Source organism: Chiloscyllium plagiosum, unplaced genomic scaffold (genome assembly GCF_037043375.1).
Source record: "Chiloscyllium plagiosum isolate Xiang-an unplaced genomic scaffold, Cpla_swu_hap1 HiC_scaffold_27, whole genome shotgun sequence".
Taxonomy (NCBI): Eukaryota; Metazoa; Chordata; class Chondrichthyes; order Orectolobiformes; family Hemiscylliidae; genus Chiloscyllium; species Chiloscyllium plagiosum.
Genome location: NW_028270165.1, coordinates 82,906,789 through 82,931,102, shown reverse-complemented (window position 1 = coordinate 82,931,102; position 24,314 = coordinate 82,906,789). Strand labels below are relative to the sequence as shown.

Here is a 24,314-nt window from a genome sequence, read left to right as displayed (position 1 = left end):
CTGAGACCTCCCCAACTCTGGGCAATATCTGAGAGCAAAGCAATATCTCCCCCTTTCTATTCCTCATCCTGGGAGGGAGAGAGAAGAGGGAAGGCACTGTACACTTGTACCAACTGGCGGCGGAGAGTGTGAATGCAAGCGAAGAGGTTTCAGATTCGCTCTCTCTTAAGGCTTTCTGATCCTCATGGCATTTATCAGAACTGGAACGTGAAAAGGGTCAGAGATTTGTCTAGTGTTATTGAGTTGTTAAACATTCAACGTGCTCTTCGTGGTTTTCTCACATTCGATTATAATTAATTGTTGTAATTATGTGTTGTAGCTATGTCATATACTTCCAATTATGCTGTTATTGAAGGGGACGGTAAGTGAGCATTGGACAGAGTCATAGAGATGTCCAGCGTGGGAACAGACCCCTCAGTCTAACTCGTTCATGCTGACCAGTTAATCTGGATAAATCTAGTCCCATTTATCAACACTTGGCCCATATCCCTGTGAACCTTTCTTAATTCATTCACCCATCCAGATGCCTTTTAAATATTGTAATTGTGCCAGCCTCCACCACTTTCTCTGCAGATCATTCCATTTGTACAAAGAGAGTCCATTCATCAGTCTAACAATGGCAGGGAAGAAGCTCTTTCTGAATCTGTTGGTGCATGTGTTTCCAGATTCTGTATCTTCTGCCTGACTAAAGAAGTTGTGAGAGAGCATTAGGGGGTTGGATGAGATGTTGGCAGCATTTCTGCGGCAAAGAGAAGTGTAGGTGGAGACCATGGATGGTAGGTTGACTTCCATGATGGTCTGCGATGCGCATAAAACCTTCTGGGTATCTTATCATTCTGGACAAAGCAGTAGCTAGACGAGGTTGTTACACATCCAGATAGAACACTTTCTATAGTGCATCTGTAAAAGTTAGTGAGGGTCATTATTGACGTACTGAATTTCATAAGCCTCCTGAGGAAGAAGTGTTGTTGTGCTATCCTGACTGAGTTTGCCCCTTCATTTTTCCAGATGGTGAGAACAACCCACCGTGGAGTTTGCATTGCTGACAGAAAGCAGTTTGTGTTCAGCAGCAGCTTAGTCATTCACGCACTAGGTGCTGTGAGATTAAAAGTACGGACAGCCATGAGGAACCAGAGGTATTTCGAACCGACATTCAAACTGATCAATCTAAACCTTGAAGTCTCAAACGAAATCTAGAAGTTCACTTCGCCAAAAGCTAATGGAGGCATCCTCATAAAATTACCAGATATACTTGGAATCCTGAGAAGAATTCAAGTGAATCCTAGAAAGATATTTCATGTCTTGGACTATTCCCAGTAAGTGAATGAACTATCAAGATTCATATAAAGATTTGTGGGAACTATGGCAGGGAAGGAAAGAAAACTAGATTTACAATTTAATGCCATACATACTATTCTGCAAAGTTACTCCTGTTGATTAGGTTTTCACATTTTTAAACAAAAAAAAGTTGTTCTTCCAGTTAATGACTGGGTTTTCAAACTTCTCTTCAAAATGAATAATTTTTCTCTTCAAACTGAATGATTATAACAAAACTGCATCTCATTGTTGAATTTTGAATCTGTAGGATGTGCTTGGTAAAGTTTGAATGAACAATATTTCAAAGTGAATTTTATCATGTTAAGTACCAAGACGTTCTGGAGAGGAAAGACTTGTCCTTGTGTGTTTTGCAACACTTAATCAAGGTCAGTTCAATAGAAGAAGCAGACAGGTTAATGCTCGAGTTGACAGCTCGGGCAAAACAGCTGAAATAATGCAGGAGTAGCACAGCAATTAGGGTTCGAAAGTTAGCCAAAAATATGTAAACAGGTTGGAAAGTTTCTTCAGCTTTCTTTAAAAAAGTTAACAAAATTAGTGTTGGTTCTATAGAAAATGAGTCTGGAGATTCAATAACGGAGTATAAAGAGATGGTAGATGAATTGAAAAGAGCTTGAATCTGTCTTCACTCGAGAGGATACAAGTACCACCCTGGAACTAGCTGTAAATCAGGAATTGAAAAGAAGGGAGGAACTGAAGAAAATTACAAATACCAGGGAAACTGATTAAACTGTTGGAACTATGAGTTGACAAGTTCTGGGTACCTGAAGGATTTCATCCAAGACTCTTAAAGAAACACTAACCAGTGAAATAGTTTAAAACATTGGTTTTAATTTTCCAAACGCCATTAGTTTCAGGGAAGGTTTCTTTAAATTGGTAAACTCTTTTTTTCTTCGAGGAGGGAGACAGAGAATGGGAAACTGCAGACCATTTACCTTAACATATGTCATAGGGAAAATGTCGAAAGGTATAATTAAAGATGTTATGACAAGGCACTTGTATAAGTTCAAGGTAATCAGGCAGCGTGAATGTATTTTTGTCAATGGGAAATAATGTTGTAGTAATGTTTTGAAGAACTGCCTCTTCCCAATGCGACTGAGCTGATGAATCTCCAGTGCTGACAGGGAATGGTATCCCTTCCCCCAGTCCCCACATTCCCACGACTTCTCCGCAGTTCTGGTGTCCTTTTGGCTCTCTGTTTCTGATGAACAAGTGAAACTGTGATCACACTCAGGAAACGTGTACAGTCACTCCCTCCTGCGAATAGTGTAATAGTTCTTCAGTCTGTGTAACTGGTTAAAGATCCTTCCCACAGTCAGCTCACTGGGGGACACTCTGTCTGTCTGTCTCTCTCTCTCTCTCTCTCTCTCTCTCAACAAGGGGAAAAGATGTACAAAAGTTGAGCAGCGAGACAAAATGCAAAAGCAATAAAACAATTGTGGATGTACCCTTTTTTTCCCTTTTGGCACTTGGACATTTAAATGTATTAATAACACCATCTCCAAAAAACGTATTACGCATGCCTGCCGGTGTCAGCAAAACACTGGGCATTGTCATCGCTGTCTGGAAAAAACAGCGCGCGACCTTCTCTTGATGGACCAATAGGACGCCCAGGAGGACCGGAAAGAGACTGGTCTTCCTGCCAATCAGTGCCATCCCATTGACTGAATGCGGAAATTGGACCATGAGGTGCTGAAGCTGCTGTTCTTCCTCTCTCTCTCTGCATGAAGATTGAGCTTTAACCAGACTGCAAATTCTTTCCTCTGCCCAATATCTGTGAATGCGGTACTCTCTTTTTGCACCCGCTTTTCCATTTCTTTTTCGTTCTGGGGTTCAATTGTTGATTTGCAACAATTGAAAGGAAAGGGAGTGAATCCGGGAGGGGACAGACTCTGGAAACGTTGGTCCAGGTCTGTGTCGTAATGGGCAAAATAGACAGGCAGCAGGCTGCAAGAACACAGCAAGCCAGGCAACATCAGGAGGTGGAGGAGTCGATATCTTGGTGTAACCTTTGTTCAGGACTGGAATTGGGTACAGGGAGTGATACAGAGAAAAGGGGTGCTTGGGACACGATGGTGAAGTGGGGATAGGTGAAGACAGGTGGAGGGTGCGACCTGATTGGTCAATGGGAGGAAGGAATCTGGTTGGTGGCAGAGAGGAGTGCAAAGGAGGGGTCGAGGCTGAGAAAGGAATCGCGGGATGGGAAGTGAAGTTATTTGAAATTGGGGAACTCTGTGTTGAGTCCTCTGGGCTGTAGGCTGCCCAGGTGGAAGATGGGGTGTTGTTCCTCCAAGTTGTGGTTTAGTTTGTTGCGGCAATGGAGGAGGCCAAAGATGTTCATGTCAGAAATGGAGTGGAAAGGGGAATTAAAATGGGTGGTGACGGGGAGGTCTGGTCAGCCTCTGCGGACCCGGCTGCAATGCTCGGCGAACCATTCCCAAGTTTACGCTCGGTCTCCCCGATGTAGAGAATACCACAATTTGCAAATGGATACCGTAATGTGAAGTTATAGCCTTTGTTGTGAAAAAAAGCAGAAAGGAGGTGTATTGTTTAAACATTAATGTATTGGGTTGTGGAGAAAAGGAGAACTGCAGATGCCAGAGATTCGAGTCAAAATGTGGCACTGGGAAAACACAGTAGGTCAGGCAGCATCCAAGGAGCAGGGGAGTCGATGTTTCGGACCCGACCCCTTCATCGTGAATGCTGTATGGATGTACAAAGGGGCCTCAGCGTCCTTCGACACCAGTCAATGCCAGTTGTCAGACAGGCGCAGCAAGCAATCAGCATGGCAAATGGTATTTTGCCAAGAGGAATTCTGTTGGAAAGTGCAGATGCTTTCCTCCAGTTAGGTGGTCGTTGAATATATCCAAGGCTGCATTCATCTGATTTTTGAACATCAAATAAGTGAACGCAAGAAAATGATTTTACAGAGTTACATTTAGAGTCATACATCCAACTAGTCCGTGCTGACTATATTCACAAACGAAACTAGTCCCACCTGCCTGCGTTTGGCCCATGCCCCTCCCAACCTTTCCTATTCATGTATTTATTCAAATGTCTTTTCAATGTTGTTACTGTACCTGCACCCACCACTTCTTCTGGACATTCATTACACACACAAACCACTGTATGCCAAAAAAAGTTACCCTTCATGCCTTTTTAAAGTCTTTCTCCTCACCCCTTCAAATTTGCTGCCTAATCTTGAAACCCCCACCCGAGGGAAAGGATACACGGCGGTCACCTCATCTATGTCCCTCATGATTTTATAAACTTCGGTAAGGTCACCTCTTACCCTCCTATGCTCCAGTGAAAATGTCCCAGCCTATCCACGTAGATGTTGGCAGATTCATATCCAGTTATGATCTGTTGAATGCTGGTGCAGGCTTGAAAGACCAAATAGCTTACTCCTGATTCCAGTTCTCACACTCTGTGTCCAGGACAGCAAGAGACCATAGGACATAGGAGCAGAAATTAGGCCATTCAGCCCATCAGGTCTGCTACGCCATTTAATAATGGCTGATGGGTTTCTCAACCCCATTCTCTCACTTTGTCCCCGTAACCCTCTATCCCCTGGATATTCAAAGTCTCCATCTCAGTCCTAAATATCCACAATGACAGGCCTCCACAGCCTTCTGTGGTAGTGAATTCCATAGATTCACCACTCACCACCATACCACTCTAAGGCTGTGCCCACTGGTTCTAGTCTCTCCAACCAATGGAAACATCTTCCCTATGTCCACTCTATTCAGGCCGTTCAGGATTCAGTATTGTTTATGTTTCAATTAGAACCCCCCTCCCCCCAAGTGTGGGCCTGTTAACCAGCATGAACCAGACCCTGCAGGTTGTGGTACAGCAGGGATTAGGTTGAGCAAACTGAGAATGGAGGGATGGAGATTTTCAAATTCTAGGGAATGAGAGAGGAAAAAAGAGTTCACTATAAATTAGAATTGATTGGATGGGCTGAAGGGCCAAGGAGTGGCAGATGAAAATGCGTGGTTTGCATTTTGGTCAAGCAATGCAGGCAGGACTGACACATTTCAGAGGGGTGTTGTAGAACAAAGAGACCTTGGAGTGCAGGTTCATAGTTCGTTGAAGGTGGAGTCGCTGTAGACAGGATAGTGAAGAAAGCATTTGGTATGCTTTCCTTTATTGGTCAGAGCATTGAGTATAGGAGTTAGGAGGTCACGTTGCAGCTGTACAGGCCATGTTTGGAAGACTGCATTTGTTTCTGGTCTCCCTGTTATTGGAAAGATATTGTGTAACTTTGAAAGGGGTCAGAAAATATTGACAAGGCTGTTGCCAGAGTTGGAGGGTTTAAACTACAGGGAGAGCCTGAATACACTGGGGATATTTTCCCTGGAGCATCGGAGGCTGAGGGGTGACCATGTTGACATTCATACGCGGCATGGCTAGGGTGAATACCCAAGATCTTTACCCCAGGGTAGGGGAGTCCAAAACTAGAGGGACATATGTTTGAGGTGAGAGGGGAATTTTAAAATTCTTCTGGTTGGGTACATGAATAGAAAGGATTTAGAGGGATATGGACCACATGCAGGCAAATTGGACTAGATTAATTTAGGATACCTGTTTGGCACAGACAAGTTGGACCGAAGGGTCTGTTTCCGTGCTGTATGACTTTAATCGTCTTCTGTGAAAGCAGAAATCTGATGGTGAAGACTGGAGTTTCAGGATGTTTTGCCCTTACTGGGAGCAGAGATGTTTGACTGAAATGTGTTGGTATTAATGTCTTGATGTTCCATTTTGCTCCCACCTTCCTGGGGACGTTAACCATTTCGTATCTGGTTGTTCATCAAGAAGCTGCATTGCACCCTGAATTGACAATTTTTTTTTTGCTGAGTGAGGCAATACTTCCTTCGAGTTACGCTGTATCAAGGATCCAGTTACAAAGGAACAGCTTGGTGGTGACAAACAGTAAAGAAGGTGAGGTGGGATGGGTGGAGAGTGTATGCTTTGAACTGTTTAAAAAGCAGTTCATTTTTCTACGCTTTTTTGCCGGGGGGCTTCTGAAGCTGTAACAAAGCTGGGTCACAATAAAGGTTACCCGAACTTACTGCCGGGCTCAGATTCTCATTGAAAGCTTTGAGCTCCAAGAGTTTTAATTTTTAAAGCTGCTCATTTTTTCCAATGTCGCATATCAAATGGAGCAGTGAATGAGAAGCTAGTATCTTGAGAAATTGGGAATTTTTCAGACGTGCAGAGTAAGTAATTTCATTGGCATTGTAAAGTATAATAGCAGCACCGGGAGGTGTGGGCTGTGTTCACGAGATACGATATGGAGGGGCTGGTATTGGAGTGGGGTGGATAGAGTTAAATATCTCACAGCACCAGGTTATAGTCCAACAGGTTTATTTGGAAGCACTCGCTTTGGAGTGCTGCTCCTTCATTGGGTAGCTGTGGAGCAGGTTAATAAGACAGAGATTTTATAGCAAAAGATCACAGTGTCATGCAACTGATAGGATATATTGAACAAGCCTAGATTGCTGTTACCTCTTTCATCTTTTAGAATGGGTTGCAGGTTTTGGTTCATTAATATAAATCTTTTAAATCACATTCTCGAGATGACTTAAGGTTTTATAAAAAATAGGTGACATCTCAGTTCAGACAATGCTTTAAAGGTGTGAGGTTCGAGTCGATCAGTATCGCAATCTTGAATCAGACTGGTCCTATTTCCAAAGTAGGAATTTATAAAATATTACATGGATTGACTGCCTGCAGTTTGCGTGCTCTTTGAGCAAAATTGAATGTATCTGCAAGAATAATCCTGCCAATACAAATTCACCCCCTTACTCCATATTTCCCATGGACCATCCACCCTAATTTGCACATCCCTGGGTACTATAGGTAATTTAGCACAGCCAATCCACCCTAATTTGCACCCTAACCTATAAATTACCTTCTCAAGAGTGTAATTTAAATGCAGAGCTTATCTAAGAAAAATGTCAGTCTGACTCAACATTGGGACCCAGACAGAATTCACACCTGTTATTAGAAAAACTCTGCATTTAAATAACATTCTTGAGAAGGTAATTAAAAATAAATTCAGGGATTAAGAACAGAAACCCATTCTAAAAGATGGAAGATTTAATCTAAAATTGTTTAATGTATCACATTTTCATGACACTGGACTCTTTTGCTACAAATTCCGGGATCACGATCTAATTCTCCACAACCACCTGATGAAGGATCAGCGCTCCGAAAGCTAGTGCTTCCAAATAAACCTGTTGGATTCCAATCTGATGTTGTGTGATTTTTAACTTTGTCCATAGGAAACTCATGAGTTGTGGGACTGGTAACAGTTGTTATTTTGTGATCTATTCCAAGTGAAAATTATCCTCTGCGCAGACATGGGTGAACAGTCTGTTTTTGTGCATTGTGCGGGATCAGGCAAGCAGCTTTTAAATCCTTATGTTCAGCAGCAGAAGCAAACTGTAGATCAACAATCGTATTCTGAGAGTGGTACTTCCAGCCCTGGTTAATACCATTGGGTCAACAGAGAGAGAGGGAGAGGATGTCACATCTAAAGTTCATACAGAATAGTTGTTTCGGTTGTTCAGTCAGTTGAGTTGGTTCTGCACTCAGATGAGACTGGATATTGCTTTTTAATGGATCATAATTGAAACAACAATGGAACACCTTAAATTCAAGGAATTTTGATGGGCAAATCGAACCTTGAAGAGATAATGTTCTTCCATTAATAACGTTGGGTGACCCAAATTAGACATTTTTAGTGATAGCTCCATAATCATATTCCTGCTGGATTTTCTGGGCAAACAATTTCAGATGAGAGCAATTCTGTATCCTGGGAAGGCAGTGAAATTAAAAAACGGTTGTTTAAAGCATTTTAACTGTGGACCCACGAGCTCTTGTCCATTAAATCTCTTTATTTGCAGAAATAGCCCTTGAAAATGTTCACGTCCCTTTAAAATGCAGATTGCCCCCTTTAGATATGACGCCGTTCCGTTAGATGTCGGAATCTCTGTTTAAATTGAGCCGTGAGCTTTCCCAATGTAGACAGGGCTCCTGGAAACGTGGCAGTGTCCCCCCTGCAGCTGCAGAGCGAGACAGGAGAGTTTGTTTTTGTGAATGAGCAGTTGCAGCGCGAGGTGGCTGTTGCTTGGTGACGGTGAGGCTCCCCCGGCCCCGCCCATCCCCCCGTGCAGACGTCGCGCGGGGGCGAAGGCGGTTGGGAGGAGAAGTCGCTCGAGCGGGGAAGCGGCGGGAGGGCGGCCGTTAGGAAAATGGCGCCGTGCGGCCCGGGGCAGACACCCGTCACTGGGCACCGCCGCCTTCATGGCGCAGCTGCTGTGTCACGGCCACACCGGCCGGCTGTACAGCAGGCAGGAGCCGGTGAGCATTCTGGAGGCGGATGGGGTTAAGGGCCTGCTTGGGAACTCGTCGGCCGCCTGGGTGGTGGAGTTCTACTGGTCGTGGGGCGGCCCCTGTGTCAACTATGGGGCCACCTGGAAGGTACTGGGCCCGGGAGGTGAAAGGTGAGGTAGGTTGTGGGGGGGAAGGAATGTGCGTCCCGTCCCGTCCCGTCCCGTCCCTACACTCTCGTTCCATCTGCTTTTACTGGGGCTTGTGATTTTTACCCTCACTCTTTTAATCCTTGTGCTGTTTATCCTCTCTTTTTCAAAATCCCTGCGCTGTTTACTCCTTGCTATTACCTGGGCAATTCCCCAGCATGTATATGTTCCTCAGCCATTGAAGGGGTAGGATCCTGTTGAGAATGGTTAGTAAAGCATGTGGTGTACTAAGCCTTGTTAACAAGGACATACACTAGTTTGTAATTTGTCAAGGTATGCTTCTCAGAGTTGTACAGACCCTTTGGTCCAACCTGTCCATGCTGACCAGATATCCAAAATTAGTGTTGACAGTATAGTGCTGGATAAACACAGCAGCTCAGGCAGCATCCAAGGAGCAGGAGAATCGATGTTTCGGGCATAAGCCCTTCATCATAATGAAGTGCTTATGCCGGAAACGTCAATTCTCCTGCTCCTCAGGTGCTGCCTGACCTGCTGTGCTTTTACAGCACTACACTCTCTCTCCTCTGATCTCCAGCATCTGCAGTCCTCACTTTCTCCTAGTTGATTTCAACATTACTGCGAAGTCTCTTCCATGGATGCCTCCCTGGAAGAGGTTCTACTCCTCTGTCTATAAAGATCTGAGAGTCCCTCTCTCACTGTAACCCCCCCCCCCCCCCCCCCCCAGTCCTCTCCTCTGCCCAGAATTTCTTCAGCCATGTCCTCAAACAATTTGACTACCACAGCCATATCTCCTTTCTCATTGCTTAGCTATGGAACCATCTGATCCCACATGGACTCCAGACCACATTCAGACCAACCCAATTTGGACCTGAACAGGATACCCCAGTACACACTACAAATCCAAAACCTTCACCAACGATTCTCTTTTTGGATCCTCCACTGCACACTATCAGCCATCTACTTTACCTGCAGTCAGTCCTGCCCAAGCTCAGAGCCTCACTTTTCTCAGAACTGCAACCCAGATTCTACATCTTCAGAAACGATTCCTGTTGAAGGGCTTATGCCCAAAATGTCAATTCTCCTGCTCCTCTGATGCTGCCTGACCTGCTGTGCTTTTCCAACACTCTCAACTCTGATATCCAGCATCTGCAGTCCTCACTTTCTCCGAGATATCCTCAATTAATCTAGTCCCATTTGCCAGCACTTGGCTCATATCCCTCTAAACTCTTCCTATTCATATACCCATCCAGATACCTTTTTAAATGTTGTAATTGAACCAGCCTCCACAACTTCCTCCGGCAGCTCCTTCCATACACGCACCACACTCTGCATGGAAACGTTGCCCCTTAGGTACCTTTTATATCTTTCCGCTCTCAACCTAAACCTATGCCCTCTAGTTCTGAACTTTACCGCTACACTGGGGAAAACACAAAGAGATTGAGCAGCCAGACAAAATGCCAAAACAATAAAATGTCAAGCCATGTGGGAAAGAAAAATTGTGGCTCTACCCTTTTTTCTCCTCTTGGTATTTGGACACTTAATATCTGTCAGTAACACTAGTATCGCCACAGAGCATATTGCAGGGCGCGTGTTCAGTGGTGTCACCAAAATATTTGGCATGTTCCTTGCTGTCGGCAGAAAAGGCGCAAGATCTTCTTTTGATGGACCGATAAGGAACACTGGAGAACCTGAAGGTGACTTGTCCTCTTGCCAATCAGAGCTCCCCTACTGTCTGAAAGCAGAAGCTGGACCATGACCTTCTGAAGCTGCTGCTGCTCCACTCTCTCAGAATGAAGATTGAGCTTCAGCCCAGACTGCACCTTCCTTCCTCTGTGAGTACAACACTCTTGTCTCACCCCTTTTTCTATTTATTTTTCATTCTGGGGTTTAATTGTTGAGATGCAGCAACTGAAAGAAGAGGGAACAAATCCAGGGAGGGGGCAGACTCGGGAAATGTTGGTCCAGGTCTGTGTCTCAATTGGCAAAATAGACCGGCAGGAGGCTGGAAGAATGCAGCAAGCCAGGTAGCATCAGGAGGTGGAGAAGTTGACGTTTCGGGTGTAACCCTTGTTCCAGACTGGGGATGGGTGTAGGGGAGGATGCAGAACAAGGGTGTGCTGGGTGGTGAAGTGGAGATAGCTGGAGAGAGGTAGAGGGTACAACCTGGTTGATAAGTGGGTGGAAGGAATCTGGTTGGTGGTAAGGAAGAGTGGAATGGGAAGGACTGGGAAGGGAGTCGGTGATGGAAAGGGAGGTTATTTGAAATTGGAAAACGCGGTGTTGAGGCCTCCGGGCTGTTGGCTGCCCAGGCGGAAGATGAGGTGTTCCTTTAATTTACAGTTTGGTTCGTTGTGGAAATGCAGGAGGCCTAAAGTGATTATGTCGGGAAGGGGAATTAAAATGGGTGGTGACTGGGAGGTCCATTCGGACTCTGCGGCTTCAGCTGTGGACCATTCCCCAAGTTTACGTTTGGTCTCCCCGATGTCGAGAAGACCACATTTGGCAAACACATGGCAAATACAGTACCGCAATTTGAAGTTATTGCCTTTGCTGTGAGAAAAAAAACAGAAAGGAGGTGCATTCTTTAAATGGTGATATATTGGGATGTGGAGAAGGTGAGGTCTGCAGATACTGGAGATCAGAGTTGAAAAGTGTGGTGCTGGAAAAGCACAGCAGGTTCGGCAGAATCCGAGGAGTAGGACAATCCACGTTTTGGGCATGAGCCCTTCATCAGGAATGATGTATGGATGTACAAAGGGGGTTCAGTGTCAAGCGAACGCCAGTTGTCAGACAGGTGCAGCAATCAATGAGCAAAGCAAGTGGTATATTAGCAAGAGGAACTGAGTTCAGAATTGGGGATGTCTTCCTGCAGTTAGTGGCTCATTGAATATATTCAAGGCTAGGTTCACTTGATCTTTGAACAACAAAGAAGTGGATGTTTATGGGGGGAAAGCAGAAAATGGTTTTAAGATCAGTACAGAACAGTTAGTCATACAACACAGAAACAGACCCTTCAGTCCAACTACTCCATGCTGACTATGTACTGAAACTAAACTAGTCTCACCTAGATTGGCCCATATCCCTCAGAACCTTTCCTATTCATGTACTTATCCAAATGCCTTTTAAACATTGTAACTGTACCTGCATCCACCACTTCCTCTGGACATTCATTCCACACAAACCACTCTGTTTAAAAAAAAAAATCATGCCCCTCATGACTTTTTAAACCTTTGTCCTCTCTCCTTCAAAATTGCTCTCTAATCTTGAAACCCCCACCCAGGGAAAGGCCCCTGCCTTTCATCTCATCTATCCCCTTCATGATTTTGTAAACCTCTATAAGGTCACTTCTCAATCTCCTGTGGTCCAGTGAAAACGAGTGTGGTGCTGGAAAAATACAGCTGGTCAGGCAACATCCGAGCAGCAGGAAAATCTACGTTTTGGGCATAAGCTCTGATGAAGGACATATGCCTGAACCATCGATTTCCTACTTTTCAGATGCTGCCTGACCTGTAACTTTCTAGCACCGCACTCTGGACTCTGACCTCCAGCATCTGCAGCCCTCACTTACTTCCAGTGAAAACGTCTCAGCCTATCCACCGAAATGGAAGTAGATTCATATCCAGTTATGATCTGTTCAATGCTGGTCCAAGCTCGAAAGACCAAATGGCCTACTCCTGCTCCCAATTCTGACACTGTGTCCAGGACATCAACAGACCACAAGACATAGGAGCAGAAATAATGCTATTCTGCCCATCAGCTCTGCTCCATCATTTTATCATGGCTGATGAGTTTTGTCAAACCCATTCTTCCACTTTCTCCCCGTAACGCTCAATCCCCTTGATACTCAAGAACCGATCTGTCTCCGTCTTAAATTTTCTCAGTGACTTGTCCTCCACAGCCTTCTGTGGCAATGAATTCCATAGATTCACTGCTCTCTGGCTGATGAAGTTTCTCCTTGCCTCTATTCTGAAAGGTTTTCCCTTTACTCGAAGGCTGTGCCATCGAGTCCTAGTCTCTCCTACCAGGGGAAACATCTTCCCAATGTCCACTTTGGCCAGGCTGTTCAGTATTCTGTATGTTTCAGTTAGATCCCCCTGAGTGTGGACCTGTTCATCGGAATGATCCAGACCCTTCAGGATGAGGTTCAGCAAAGTAAAAATGGAGGGAGTGTGTGTGGGATGGAGATTTTCAGCTTCTCAGGAATAAGAGAGGAAAGAGAGTTCATTATGAATTATAATTTATCAGATAGGCCAATGGGCCGAAGAATGGTAGATGGAGTTTAATTTAGAGAAATGTGAGGTGTTGCATTTTGGAAAGGCAAATTGGGACAGGACTTATACACTTATACACTAAATGGTCAGGTCCTGGGGAGTGTTCCTGAACCAAGAGACAGGGAGTGTAGGTTCCTTTCCTTGAAAGTGGAGTCACAAGTAGAAATGGTAGTGAAGAAAGTGTTTGGTATGCTTTCCTTTATTGGTCAGTGGATTGAGTATAGGAGTTGGGAGGTTATGTTGAGGCAGTACAGGAGATCTGGAATACTGTATACAGTTCTGGTCTCTCTACTATAGGAAAGATGTTGTGAAACTTTGAAAGGGTTTTGAAAAGAGTTACAAGGCTGTTGCCAGAGTTGGTGAGTTTGAGCTACAGGGAGAGGCTGAGTAGGCCAGCAATGTTTTCCCTGGAGTATTCAAGGCTGAGGTGACCTTAGAAGTTTCTAAGGGGCATGGATAGGGTGAATAGGGTTTGTTCCCAGGGTAGGGGAGTCCAGAACAAGAGTGGCATAGGTTTAAGGTGGGTGAGGAAAGGGACCTGAGAGGCATTTTTTTCATGTAGTATGTATGGAACAAACTAACAGAGGAAGTGGAGGAGGCTGGTACAATTACAACATTTTAAAAGGCATCTGGCTGAGTACATGAATAGGAAGGGTTTAGAGGGATGTGGCCTAAATGCTAGCAAATGAGACGAGATTAATTAGGATATCTGGTCGGTACGGACGGGTTGGACGGAAGGGTCTGATTCCATGCTATATGATTCTAATCGTCTTCGGTGAAAGCAGAAATGTGGTTATGAAGAATGGACTTTTTTGCCCTTAGTGGGAGCAGAAGAAGTTACAGTAAAATCTTTCAATTGTGAGACTGCAACTGAGTACATCCGGGATTTTGGTGGGAGATGGGAATTCATTGCACTGTGGAATGCAGCCCTACCCTATCCACACATTTCTGCTGGTGGATGAGACCAGGTCTCAAGATTAGGGGGAGTAGATTTAGGACAGACATTAGGAGGAACCACTATTCCCAGAGAGTCATGAATCTATGGAATTCTTTGCCTGTGGAAGCAGTAGAGGCAGCTTCATTAAGTATATTGAAGACACGGTTGGATGGGTTTTGCATGGTCAGGGACTTAAGGGTAGTTGGTACAATGCAGGGAGGAGGAGCTGAGACGATGGATAAATCAGCCATGATCTTAATAAATGGCGGAGCGGACTGGGCGAGCCAAATGGCCTACTCTTGCTTCTATTACTATGAAACTATAACCCTGCATTTCCCATGGTTCACCATGGCATGTTGGAACCGGCGGTCAATGAGTTGAGCATCCCTGAATACTTCTAAGTGCCCGTCACGTTCCTCCTCATCTGAACAGATCCTGTGTATGCGTAGGGCTTGTCCATAAGTGGATGGCTGTTTTGGGTGGAAGCTGGAGAAGTGTAGCATCGTGAGGTTATGTGTGGGTTTGAGGTGTGTGTGGTGCTGAGTTGCTGCCCATCCTTGATGGAGATGCAGGTGTCCAAGAATGAGACAGATAGTAGAGAATAGTCCAAAATGAGTTTGATGGTGGGATGGAACATGTTGATATCACTGTATAGCTTTTTCCGTGACTCCTCTCCATGCGTCCAGAAGAAGAAAGTGTCGTCAATGTACCTGGTGTATAGTGTTGGTTGGAGGTCCTGCGTAGAGAAGTCGTCTTGTTCGAACCTGTGCGTAAAAATGTTGGCATATTGGGGTGCAAATTTGGTCCCATGGCTGTTCCATGTGTCTGAAGAACTGGTTGTCAAAGGTGAAGATGTTGTGATCGAGGATAAAGTGGATGAGTTGTAGGACGGTGGTCAGAGATTGGCATTGAGTAATGAGGCTGTTGCCGTGATGCCGACATTATGAGAGTACTGGTCCATGGGTGCTGAGTTTCTGTAAGAAATCTGTAGTGTCGTGACAAAAGCTAGGGGTTCCCTGAATGATGGGTTTCAATGCCTTCGACATTGTGTGAGAACCTCTCCAGCTGAGTCCTATTGCCAGGGATGTGCAAGTTAGGATGGATTAGCCATGGGAAATACGGAGTAAGGGGGTAGGTATGGGTGGGATGCAATATAGAGGGCCAGAATGGAATAGATGGGCCGAATGACCTGCTTCCACGTTGTCAGGATTCTATGACGCCCCCAACAAAGGAGAATTTTATCTGCATCTGTCCTGTCAAGCCCCTTTCAGAATTCTACTGGTTTGAATAAGATCACTTCTGGTTCATAGAGGTATATAGCACGGTCCAACCCCTTCATACCGACCATTTGGCAGGATTCCCAAATTAAACTAGTCCCATTTGCCTGCATTTGCCCATATCCCTCTCAACCTTTCTCTTCATGTACCCATCTAAATGTCGTTTAAATGTTGTAGCTGTACCTGCATCTACCACATCCTCAGCAAGTTCATTCCACATGCAAACAACACTCAGTCAAAACGTTGCCCTTCAGGTTCCTTTTAAATCTCTCTCCCTCTCTCATTAGAACAATATGCGCCCCCACCCCACCGTTTTGAGCACCCCGATGCTAAGGAACAGCCCTTTGCTATAATCCTTACCTCCACTCCTCAGATTTTATAAATCTCAATGAGGTCACCCCTCAACCTCCTGTGCTCCACCCTCTCCTTATAACTCAAACCCTCCAGTCCTGGTGACGTTCTGGTAAATCTTTACCAAACCCCCTCTAATAGAGTTCTTCCTATTGCAGGGTCACCAGAACTGTACTCAGTACTCTAAAATGGCCTCATCAACATTCTGTATAACCTCAACATGATGTCTCAACTCAGAAACTCAACAGCATGAACAATGAAGGCATTTGTGCTAAATGCCTTCTTAACCACCCTACCTACCAGTGATGCAACTTTCAAAGAACTGTGTACCTGAACTCCTACTCCCCCATGTCTCTCTGTTTTACAACATGACCCAAAACCCTACCATTAACTGTACAAGTCCTGCCTGCCCTTGTTTTAGCAAAACACAATCCCTCGCTTTTATTCATAGCACACACACACACACACACACCCCAACACTCTACCACACACACTTTACCAAGCATGCGCACATGCTTACATGCACTCTCCACACAAACCCACATGCACACAATCAGACTCTCTCATGCATGCATGGACACACACACTTAACTCTATGAGATTACTTTGTATTGGCAGAGTTATATTTGCAGATTCATTCAATTTGGCTCAAACAGCACACAATTTGCAGGCAGTCAATCCATGTAACATTTTATAAATTCCTATTTTGGAAAAAGAACCAGTCTGATTCAAGATTGGGATACTGACAGACTCGAACATCACACTTTTCATGCATTGTTTGAGCTGAGATGCCACCCTTTTTTTTTAAATAAAACCTTAAGTCATCTCGAGAACGTGACTTAAAAGAGAAGCGAGTCAAACAGTCAGGGCAGGCAGGGACAAGGTAGGACTAATAAGTTAAACTGCATTTATTTCAATTCAAGGGGCCTAACAGGGAATGCAGATGAACTCAGGGCATGGTTAGGAACATGGGACTGGAATATCATAGCAATTACAGAAACGTGGCTCAGGGATGGGCAGGACCAGCAGCTTCATGTTCCAGGGTACAAGTGCTACAGGAAGAATAGAAAGGGAGGCAAGAGAGGAGGGGGTGGGGTGGCATTTTTGATAAGGGATAGCATTACAGCTGTGCTGAGGGAGGATATTACCGGAAATACATCTAGGGAAGTTATTTGGGTGGAACTGAGAAATAAGAAAGGGATGATAACCTTATTGGGATTGTGTCATAGACCCCCTAATAGTCAGAGGGAAATTGAGAAACAAACTTGTAAGGAGATTTCTGCTATCTGGAAGAAAAATAGGGTGGTAATGATAGGGGATTTTAACTTTCCAAACATAGACTGGGACTGCCATAGTGTTAAATGTTTAGATGGAGAGGAATTTGTCAAGTGTGTACAAGACAATTTTCTGATTCGGTATGCGGATGTACCAACTAGAGAAGGTGCAAACCTTAACTTACTCTTGGGAAATAAGGCAGGGCAGGTGACTGGGGTGTCAGTGGGGGAGCACTTTGGAGCCAGCGACCATAATTCTATTAGATTTAAAATAATGATTGAAAAGGATTGACCAGATTGTAAATTGGAGAAAGGCCAATTCGGCAAGAACTTTTGAAAGCTGATTGGGGACAGATGTTCGCAGGTAAAGGGACGGCTGGAAAATGGGAAGCCTTCAGAAATGAGATAATGAGAATCCAGAGAGAGTATATTCCTGTTAGGGTAAAAGGAAAGGCTGGTAGGTAGAAGGAATGCTGGATGACAAAAGAAATTGAGGGTTTGGTTAAGAAAAAGGAAGCATATGTTATGTATAGTGAATCCTTAGAGTATAAAAGAAGTAGAAGTATACTTAAGAGGGAAATCAGGAGGGCAAAAAGTGGACATGAGATAGCTTTGGCAAGTAAAATTAAGGAGAATCCAAAGAGTTTTTACATATATATATTAAGGACAAAAGGGTAACTAGGGAGAGAATAGGGCCCCTCAAAGATCAGCATGGCGGTCTTTGTGTGGAGCCGCAGAAAATGGGGGAGATACTAAAATAGTATTTTGCATCAGTATTTACTGTGGAAAAGGATATGGAAGATATAGATTGTAGGGAAATAGATGGTGACATCTTGCAAAATGTCCATATTACAGAGGAGGAAATGCTGCATGTCTTGAAACCACCTAAAAGTGGATAAATTCCCAGGACCTGATCAGGTGTACCCTAGAACTCTGTGAGAAGCTAGAGAAGTGATTGTTGGGCCTCTTGCTGAGATATTTGTATCATTGATCGTCAACAGGTGAGGTGCCGGAAGACTGGAGGTTGGGTAACGTGTTGCCACTGTTTAAGAAGGGTGGTAAGGACAAGCCAGCAAACTAGAGACCAGTGAGCCGAAGTTGTTGGAGGGAATCCTGAGGGACAGTATGTACATGTATTTGGAAAGGCAACGACTGATTAGGGATAGTCAGATTGAGTTTTTTGAGGAAGTAACAAAGAGGATTGATGAGGGAAGAGTGGTAGATGTGATGTATATGGACTTCAGTAAGGCGTTCGACAAGGTTGCCCATGGGAGACTGATTAGCAAGGTTAGATCTCACGGAATACAGGTAGAACTAGCCATTTGGATACAGAACTGGCTCCAAAGGTAGAAGACGGAGGGTGGTGGTGGAGGATTGTTTTTCAGGCTGGAGGCCTGTGACCAGTGGAGTGTCACAAGGATCAGTGCTGGGTCCTCTACTTTTTGTCATTTACCTAAATGATTTTGGATGTAAGCATAAGAGGAACAGTTAGTAAGTTTGCAGATGACACCAAAGTTGGAGGGGTAGTGAACAGCGAAGAGAGTTACCTCAGATTACAACAGGATCTTGACCACATGGGCCAATGGGCTGAGAAGTGGCAGATGTAGTTTAATTCAGATAAAAGTGAGGTGCTGCATTTTGGGAAAGCAAATCTTAGCAGGATTTTTTCACTTCATGGTAAGGATCAACGAGGCAAAATGAGGACTGCAGATGCTGGAAACCAGAGTTTCGATCAGAGTGGTGCTGGAAAAGCACAGCAAGTCAGGCTGCATCCGAGGTGCAGGAAAATTGATGTTTCAGACAAAAGCCCTTCGTCAGGAATAAAGCTCTATTCCTGATGAAGGGATTTTGCCCGAAATGTTGATTTACCTGTTCCTCGGATGCTACCTGACCTGCTGTGCTTTTCCAGTGCCACTCTGATTTAAACACTTAATGGTAAGGTCCTAGGGAGTGTTGTTAAACAAAGAGACCTCGGAGTGCAGGTTCATAGCTCCTTGAAAGTGGAGTTGCAGGTAGCTGGATAGTGAAGAGGGTGTTTGGTATGCTTTCTTTTATTGGTCAGAGTATTCAGTACAGGAGTTGGGGGGTCATGATGTGGCTGTACAGGACATTGGTAGGGCATTTAAGAGGCATTTGGATGGGTATATGAATAGGAAGGGTTTGGTGGGATATGGGCCAGGTGCTGGCAAGTGGGACTAGATTGGGTTAGGATATCTGGTTGGCATGGACAAGTTGGACCGAAGGGTCTGTTTTCATGCTGTACATCTCTGTGACTCTGTGTTCTGGGATTTACACATTAATGAACTGAAACCTGCAACCCGTTCTAAAAGAGGAAAGACTGAATAGCAACCTAGGGTTGTTCAATATATCCTATCAGTTGCATGACACTGATCTTTTTCTATAAAATCTCAGTCTTATGATCATGCACCACAACTCCCCGATGAAGGAGCAGCGCTCCAAAAGCTAGTGCTTCCAAATAAACCTGTTGGACTGTAACCTGGTGTTGTGTGATTTTTAACTTTACCCACCGCAGTCCAATACCGGCACCTCCACCACAATTCTAGTGAACACAGCCCACACCTCCTGGTGCTGCCAGGAAACATTACAATGCTGATGAAGCGAAGCACTCTGCACTCCTGAAAAACTTACAATTTCAAACAAAACTAGATACTCATTCACTGCTCCTGCTGATACATGACATTGGAAATTCAGTGCAGGAGGCTGAAAGAAAGGATCAGCTTTAAAACAAAACCTCTTGGAGTTCAAAGCTTTCAATGAGAGTCTGAGCCCGGCGATAAGTTCAGGTCACCTTCAATGCGACCCAACTTTGTTACAGCTTCAGATCTCCTCAACAAAAAGACACATAAAAGATAGCTCAAGGTCAAAGCTCACACACTCCCCACTCCACTTTCTTTACTATTGGTCACCACCGAGTTGTCCATTTGTAATTGCATCCTTGGTACAGCCGTAACCCGGAGGAGGTATTGCCTCACCCAGCAATTTCATCCCATACACTGCATCCAAGTCAGTTTCTCCCCACACATTTGCCCGGCTGGGGCAGTGTTGAGTCAACCATATTGCTGTGGGTCGGCAGGGCACAGGCATGGGTAAAGCTCTTACTGCACTCTGGGCAGCTGAAGGCCTCTCCCTGGCATGGACCCACTGGTGCCTCAGCAGAATGAATAACTTGCTGAAGGCCTTCCTGCACTCTGTGCAGAGGAACAGCCTTTCCCGCAGTTGCCACACTTCATGGTTTCTTCATGGGGCAGGATTCCTCAGGTTTCTCCATGGCCAAAGCTTCAGCTACAAGTGAGTGACTGTATAGCAACTTCATGCCGTGAATTCCTCTTTCCAGGCTGTTTCAGGTTCCAAACTCCAAGGTCATGTTGCGGCTGTATAGGACATTGGTTAGGCCATTGTTGGTATATTGCGTGCAATTCTGGTCTCCTTCCTATCGGGAAGATGTTGTGAAACTTGAAAGGGTTCAGAAAAGATTTACAAGCATGTTGCCAAAGTTGGAGGATTTGAGCTATGGGAGAGGCTGAACAGGTTGGGGCTGTTTTCCCTGCAGCGTCAGAGATTGAGGGGTGACCTTATAGAGGTTTACAAAATTATGAAGGGCATGGATAGGGTAAATAGACTAAGTCTTTTCCCTGGGGTCGGGGAGTCCAGAACTAGAGGGCATATGTTTAGGGTGAGCGGGGAAAGATATAAAAGAGACCTAAGGGGCAACTTTTTCACACAGAGGGTGGTACGTGTATGAAATGAACTGCCAGAGAATGCAGTGGAGGCTGATATAATTGTAACATTTAAAAGGCATTTGGATGAATAGGAAGGGTTTGGATGGATATGGGCTGGGTGTTGGTAGGTGGGACTCTATTGTGTTGAGATATCTGGACGGGTTGGACTGAAGGGTCTGTTTCCATGCTGTACATCTCTATGACTCTTAAGATAATTGGTAAACGAGTTAAGTCATAAAGGTTAGGTCATCTTTATCTTGAGATACAAAGGACTTGCAGCTTGCAGAGTGTGGTTAGTACTTTCTCATTGGTCTACTTCTGCATTCTAGTGGTTTTAGTAGTTAGTTGTTTATACAGCTATAGACACAAGCAGCAGCTCATCACGTAGCAATGCAGAAGCCATCTTGTGCAGCTCCTTCAGCCATTTTATCCTACCTTCCAGAGGCCCCATATCCTCTCTCACTCCCTCCATTCTCACTTTGTTGAACCTAATCCCTGCTGTACCTCATCCTGAAGTGTCTGGTTCTTGCTGATTAACAGGTGTCACAAAGCCAGTACCTTTTTTTCCTAAAAGATGTTCCTTGGCTCAAGGAGACTGTGTCTTTGACTTTTTTTTCCCAGAGGGGTAATAAACTGGGTCAATCTCCGAGCAGTCTGGTTTGGTACAGAGATGAAAAGGATTTTAAGAGGTCTTTTGTTTATATGTAAACTGATGAGATTTCAGGCCAACGTGGTCATATTTTAGAAGTGACCTGTATAAAAAAAGGGACGTAGTCAGCTCTCGAACTGGTTGGAAGTTCAGGGAGCTGTGTGGAAACTCTGTCTCTCTTTTCTGCCTCTCAACTTCAATCTGTAAGTATGTGTTCTATTTATACTGGTTTTCAAATTGAGTTTGCTTATTGGGACTGTTGTATATATTCGAACAGCATAATTAAGTCTAGTTGGATAGGCTGAGTTCTGTAGGGGTTCTTTATTCTGATCTTTGTGTTTTAATTGTGTAATTTTGTGAATAATTGTTGTCTGTTTTAAAATCTAGTAATCAACCAAGCTAACTTACTCCAGGTAATTTTTACTGTACACTTACTGAAACAAATTGCAAAGTTATAGTGTGGGGCTGCCTGCTTAAGAATGTTTTGCATGGTCTGGTTTAGTCCATAACACAGGCCCCCACACAGGGGAGATCTAATTGAAACATACCGAACACTGAACGGCCTGGGCAGAGTGGATGTTGGGAAGATGTTTCCACTGACAGAAGAGACTAGAAACCGAGGCCACAGCCTTTGAGTAAAGGGAAGACCTTTTAGAACCGAGATAAGGAGGAACCTTTCAACCAGAGAGTGGCGAATCTATTGAATTCATTGCCACAGAAGGCTGTGCAGGCCAGGTCGCTGAGGATATTTAAGACTGAGATAGATAGGCTCTTGAGTATCAAGGGGATCGAGAGTTACGGGGAGAATGCGGGAGAATGGGATTGAGAAACTTATCCGCCACGATTGAATGGTATGAAGATACCTGATGGGCTGAATAGCCTAATTTTGTGCTCCAATGTTTTATGGTCTCTTGCTGTCCTTAGACTCATGAGGGTGAGAATTGGGAGCAGGAGTAGGCCATTTGGTCTTTCGGGCCTGCACCAGCATTGAACAGATCAAAACTGGATATGAATATACCTACATCGAGGTGGATATGCTGGGACACTTTTCACTGCAGCACAAGAGGTTGAGAGGTGACCTTAGTTTATAAAGTCAAGAAGGGATATTGATGTGCATGGCAGATGCTGTTTCCTTCGGGTGGGGGTTTCAAGATTAGGGAGTACATTTTTAAGGTGAGAGGAGAAAGATTAAAAAAAAAGACATGAAGAGCACCTTTTTCTTTTGGTTTAAGTGTGGAATCACTTTCAATGTCCTGAGGAAATGGTGGATGCAGGAACTGTCAACATTTAAGACATTTAAGACTAGATGGGACTAGTTTAGTATGTGAATATAGTCAGCATGGACTAGTTGGACTGAAGGGTCTGTTTCTGTGCTGTATTACTTTGTAACTATTCTGTACTGGTCTTAAAAACATTTTTTTTAATTTCCCCATCACCATCCACTTTGTTCAAAAATCAGATGAATTCATCCTTGAATATATTCAATGACCCTTCACAACTGCAGGAAGACATCCTCACTTCTGAACTCAATTCCTCTTGCTAATATATCACTTGCCTTGCTGATTGCTTGTTTCACCTGTCTGACAATTGGCATTGACTAGTGTAGAAGGACGCTGAGCTGAAAATGTGTTGCTGGAAAAGCGCAGCAGGTCAGGTAGCATCCTAGGAACAGGAGGATCGCTGTTTCGGGCATGAGCCCTTCTTCAGGAATGAGGAGAGTGTGCCAAGCAGGCTAAGATAAAAGGTAGGGAGGAGGGACTTGGAGGAGGGGCATTGGAAATGCGATAGGTGGAAGGAGGTTAAGGTGAGGGTGATAGGCCGGAGTGAGGGTGGGGGTGGAGAGGTCAGGAAGAAGATTGCAGGTTAGGAAGGTGGTGCGGAGTTCGAGGGTTGGGACTGAGACAAGGTGGAGGGAGGGGAAATGAGGAAACTGGAGAAATCTGAATTCATCCCTTGTGGTTGGAGCGTTCCTAGGTGGAAGATGAGGCGCTCTTCCTCCAGCTGTCGTGTTGCAATGGTTTGGCGATGGAGGAGTCCAAGGACCTGCATGTCCTTGGTGGAGTGGGAGGGGGAGTTGAAGTGTTGAGTCACAGGGTGGTTGGGTTGGTTGGTCCGGGTGTCCCAGAGGTGTTCTCTGAAACGTTCCGTAAGGCGGCGGCCTGTAGAAGGCCCTTTGTACATCCACACATCATTCCTGATGAAGGGCTCATGTTGGAAATGTTGACTCTCCTGTTCCTCGGATACTGTCTGACCTGCTGTGCTTTTCCAACGCCACACTTTGACTCTTAACCTCGAGCATCTGCATCCCAATGTGTCACTTTTAACAATGCAACTCCTTTCTGCTTTTTATTCCACAGTAAAGGCTATATTACCACATTGTGGTAATGCAATTGCCATGTGTTTGCCAACTGAGAACAGATCTGGACCAACGTTTCCGTAGTCCGTCCCCTCCCTGGATTCACTCCCTTTCCTTTCACTTGCTGTAAGTCAACAATTGAAGCCCAGAATGCAAAACCAGAAACGGAAAAAAGAGTGCTGTACCTCACAGATGTTGACAGAGGAATGAAGTTGCAGTCTGGGGTGAAGCTCAACCATCATTCAGGGAGAGATTAGCAGCTTCCAAAGCTCATTGTCCAACTTCCGCATTCAGAGAATGGGGAGCTCTGAATGGCAGGAGGTCCAGTCTCTTTCCGATTCTCCAGGGCTCTCTATTGGACCATCAAAAGAAGGTCGCAAACCGTTTGTGCGGAAATCTAGGAGAATGCGCAGATTTTTGCTGACACCGAAGAGCATAAGCAGTCCTTTGCTGACTCTGTGACTCTTGTTCTACACAGTTGGAACCTATATCACAAGACTAGGAATATGCCATTCACCCATTACAGCCTGTATTCAACTGTGGCCTAACTGCGCATATTTCAATGCAGGTTCAGAAAGGTGCCTGCAGCTTTTTAATAAAATTGAAGATGCTTTAA

General features: G+C 44.7%; 1 long non-coding RNA gene across 4 annotated transcripts; it reads left to right on the top strand.

Annotated features, from left to right (window-relative positions):
• Positions 1 to 24,314, top strand: LOC148144732 (uncharacterized). Of its 4 annotated transcripts, XR_015751624.1 has the most exons (4): positions 1 to 216; positions 1,009 to 1,316; positions 10,482 to 10,675; positions 23,700 to 24,314. It is a non-coding gene; the product is annotated as an uncharacterized LOC148144732 (long non-coding RNA). The 4 variants fall into 4 exon arrangements; XR_015751625.1 differs by lacking the exons at positions 1 to 216; positions 1,009 to 1,316 and adding an exon at positions 8,590 to 8,703; XR_015751626.1 differs by lacking the exons at positions 1 to 216; positions 1,009 to 1,316 and adding an exon at positions 8,685 to 8,823.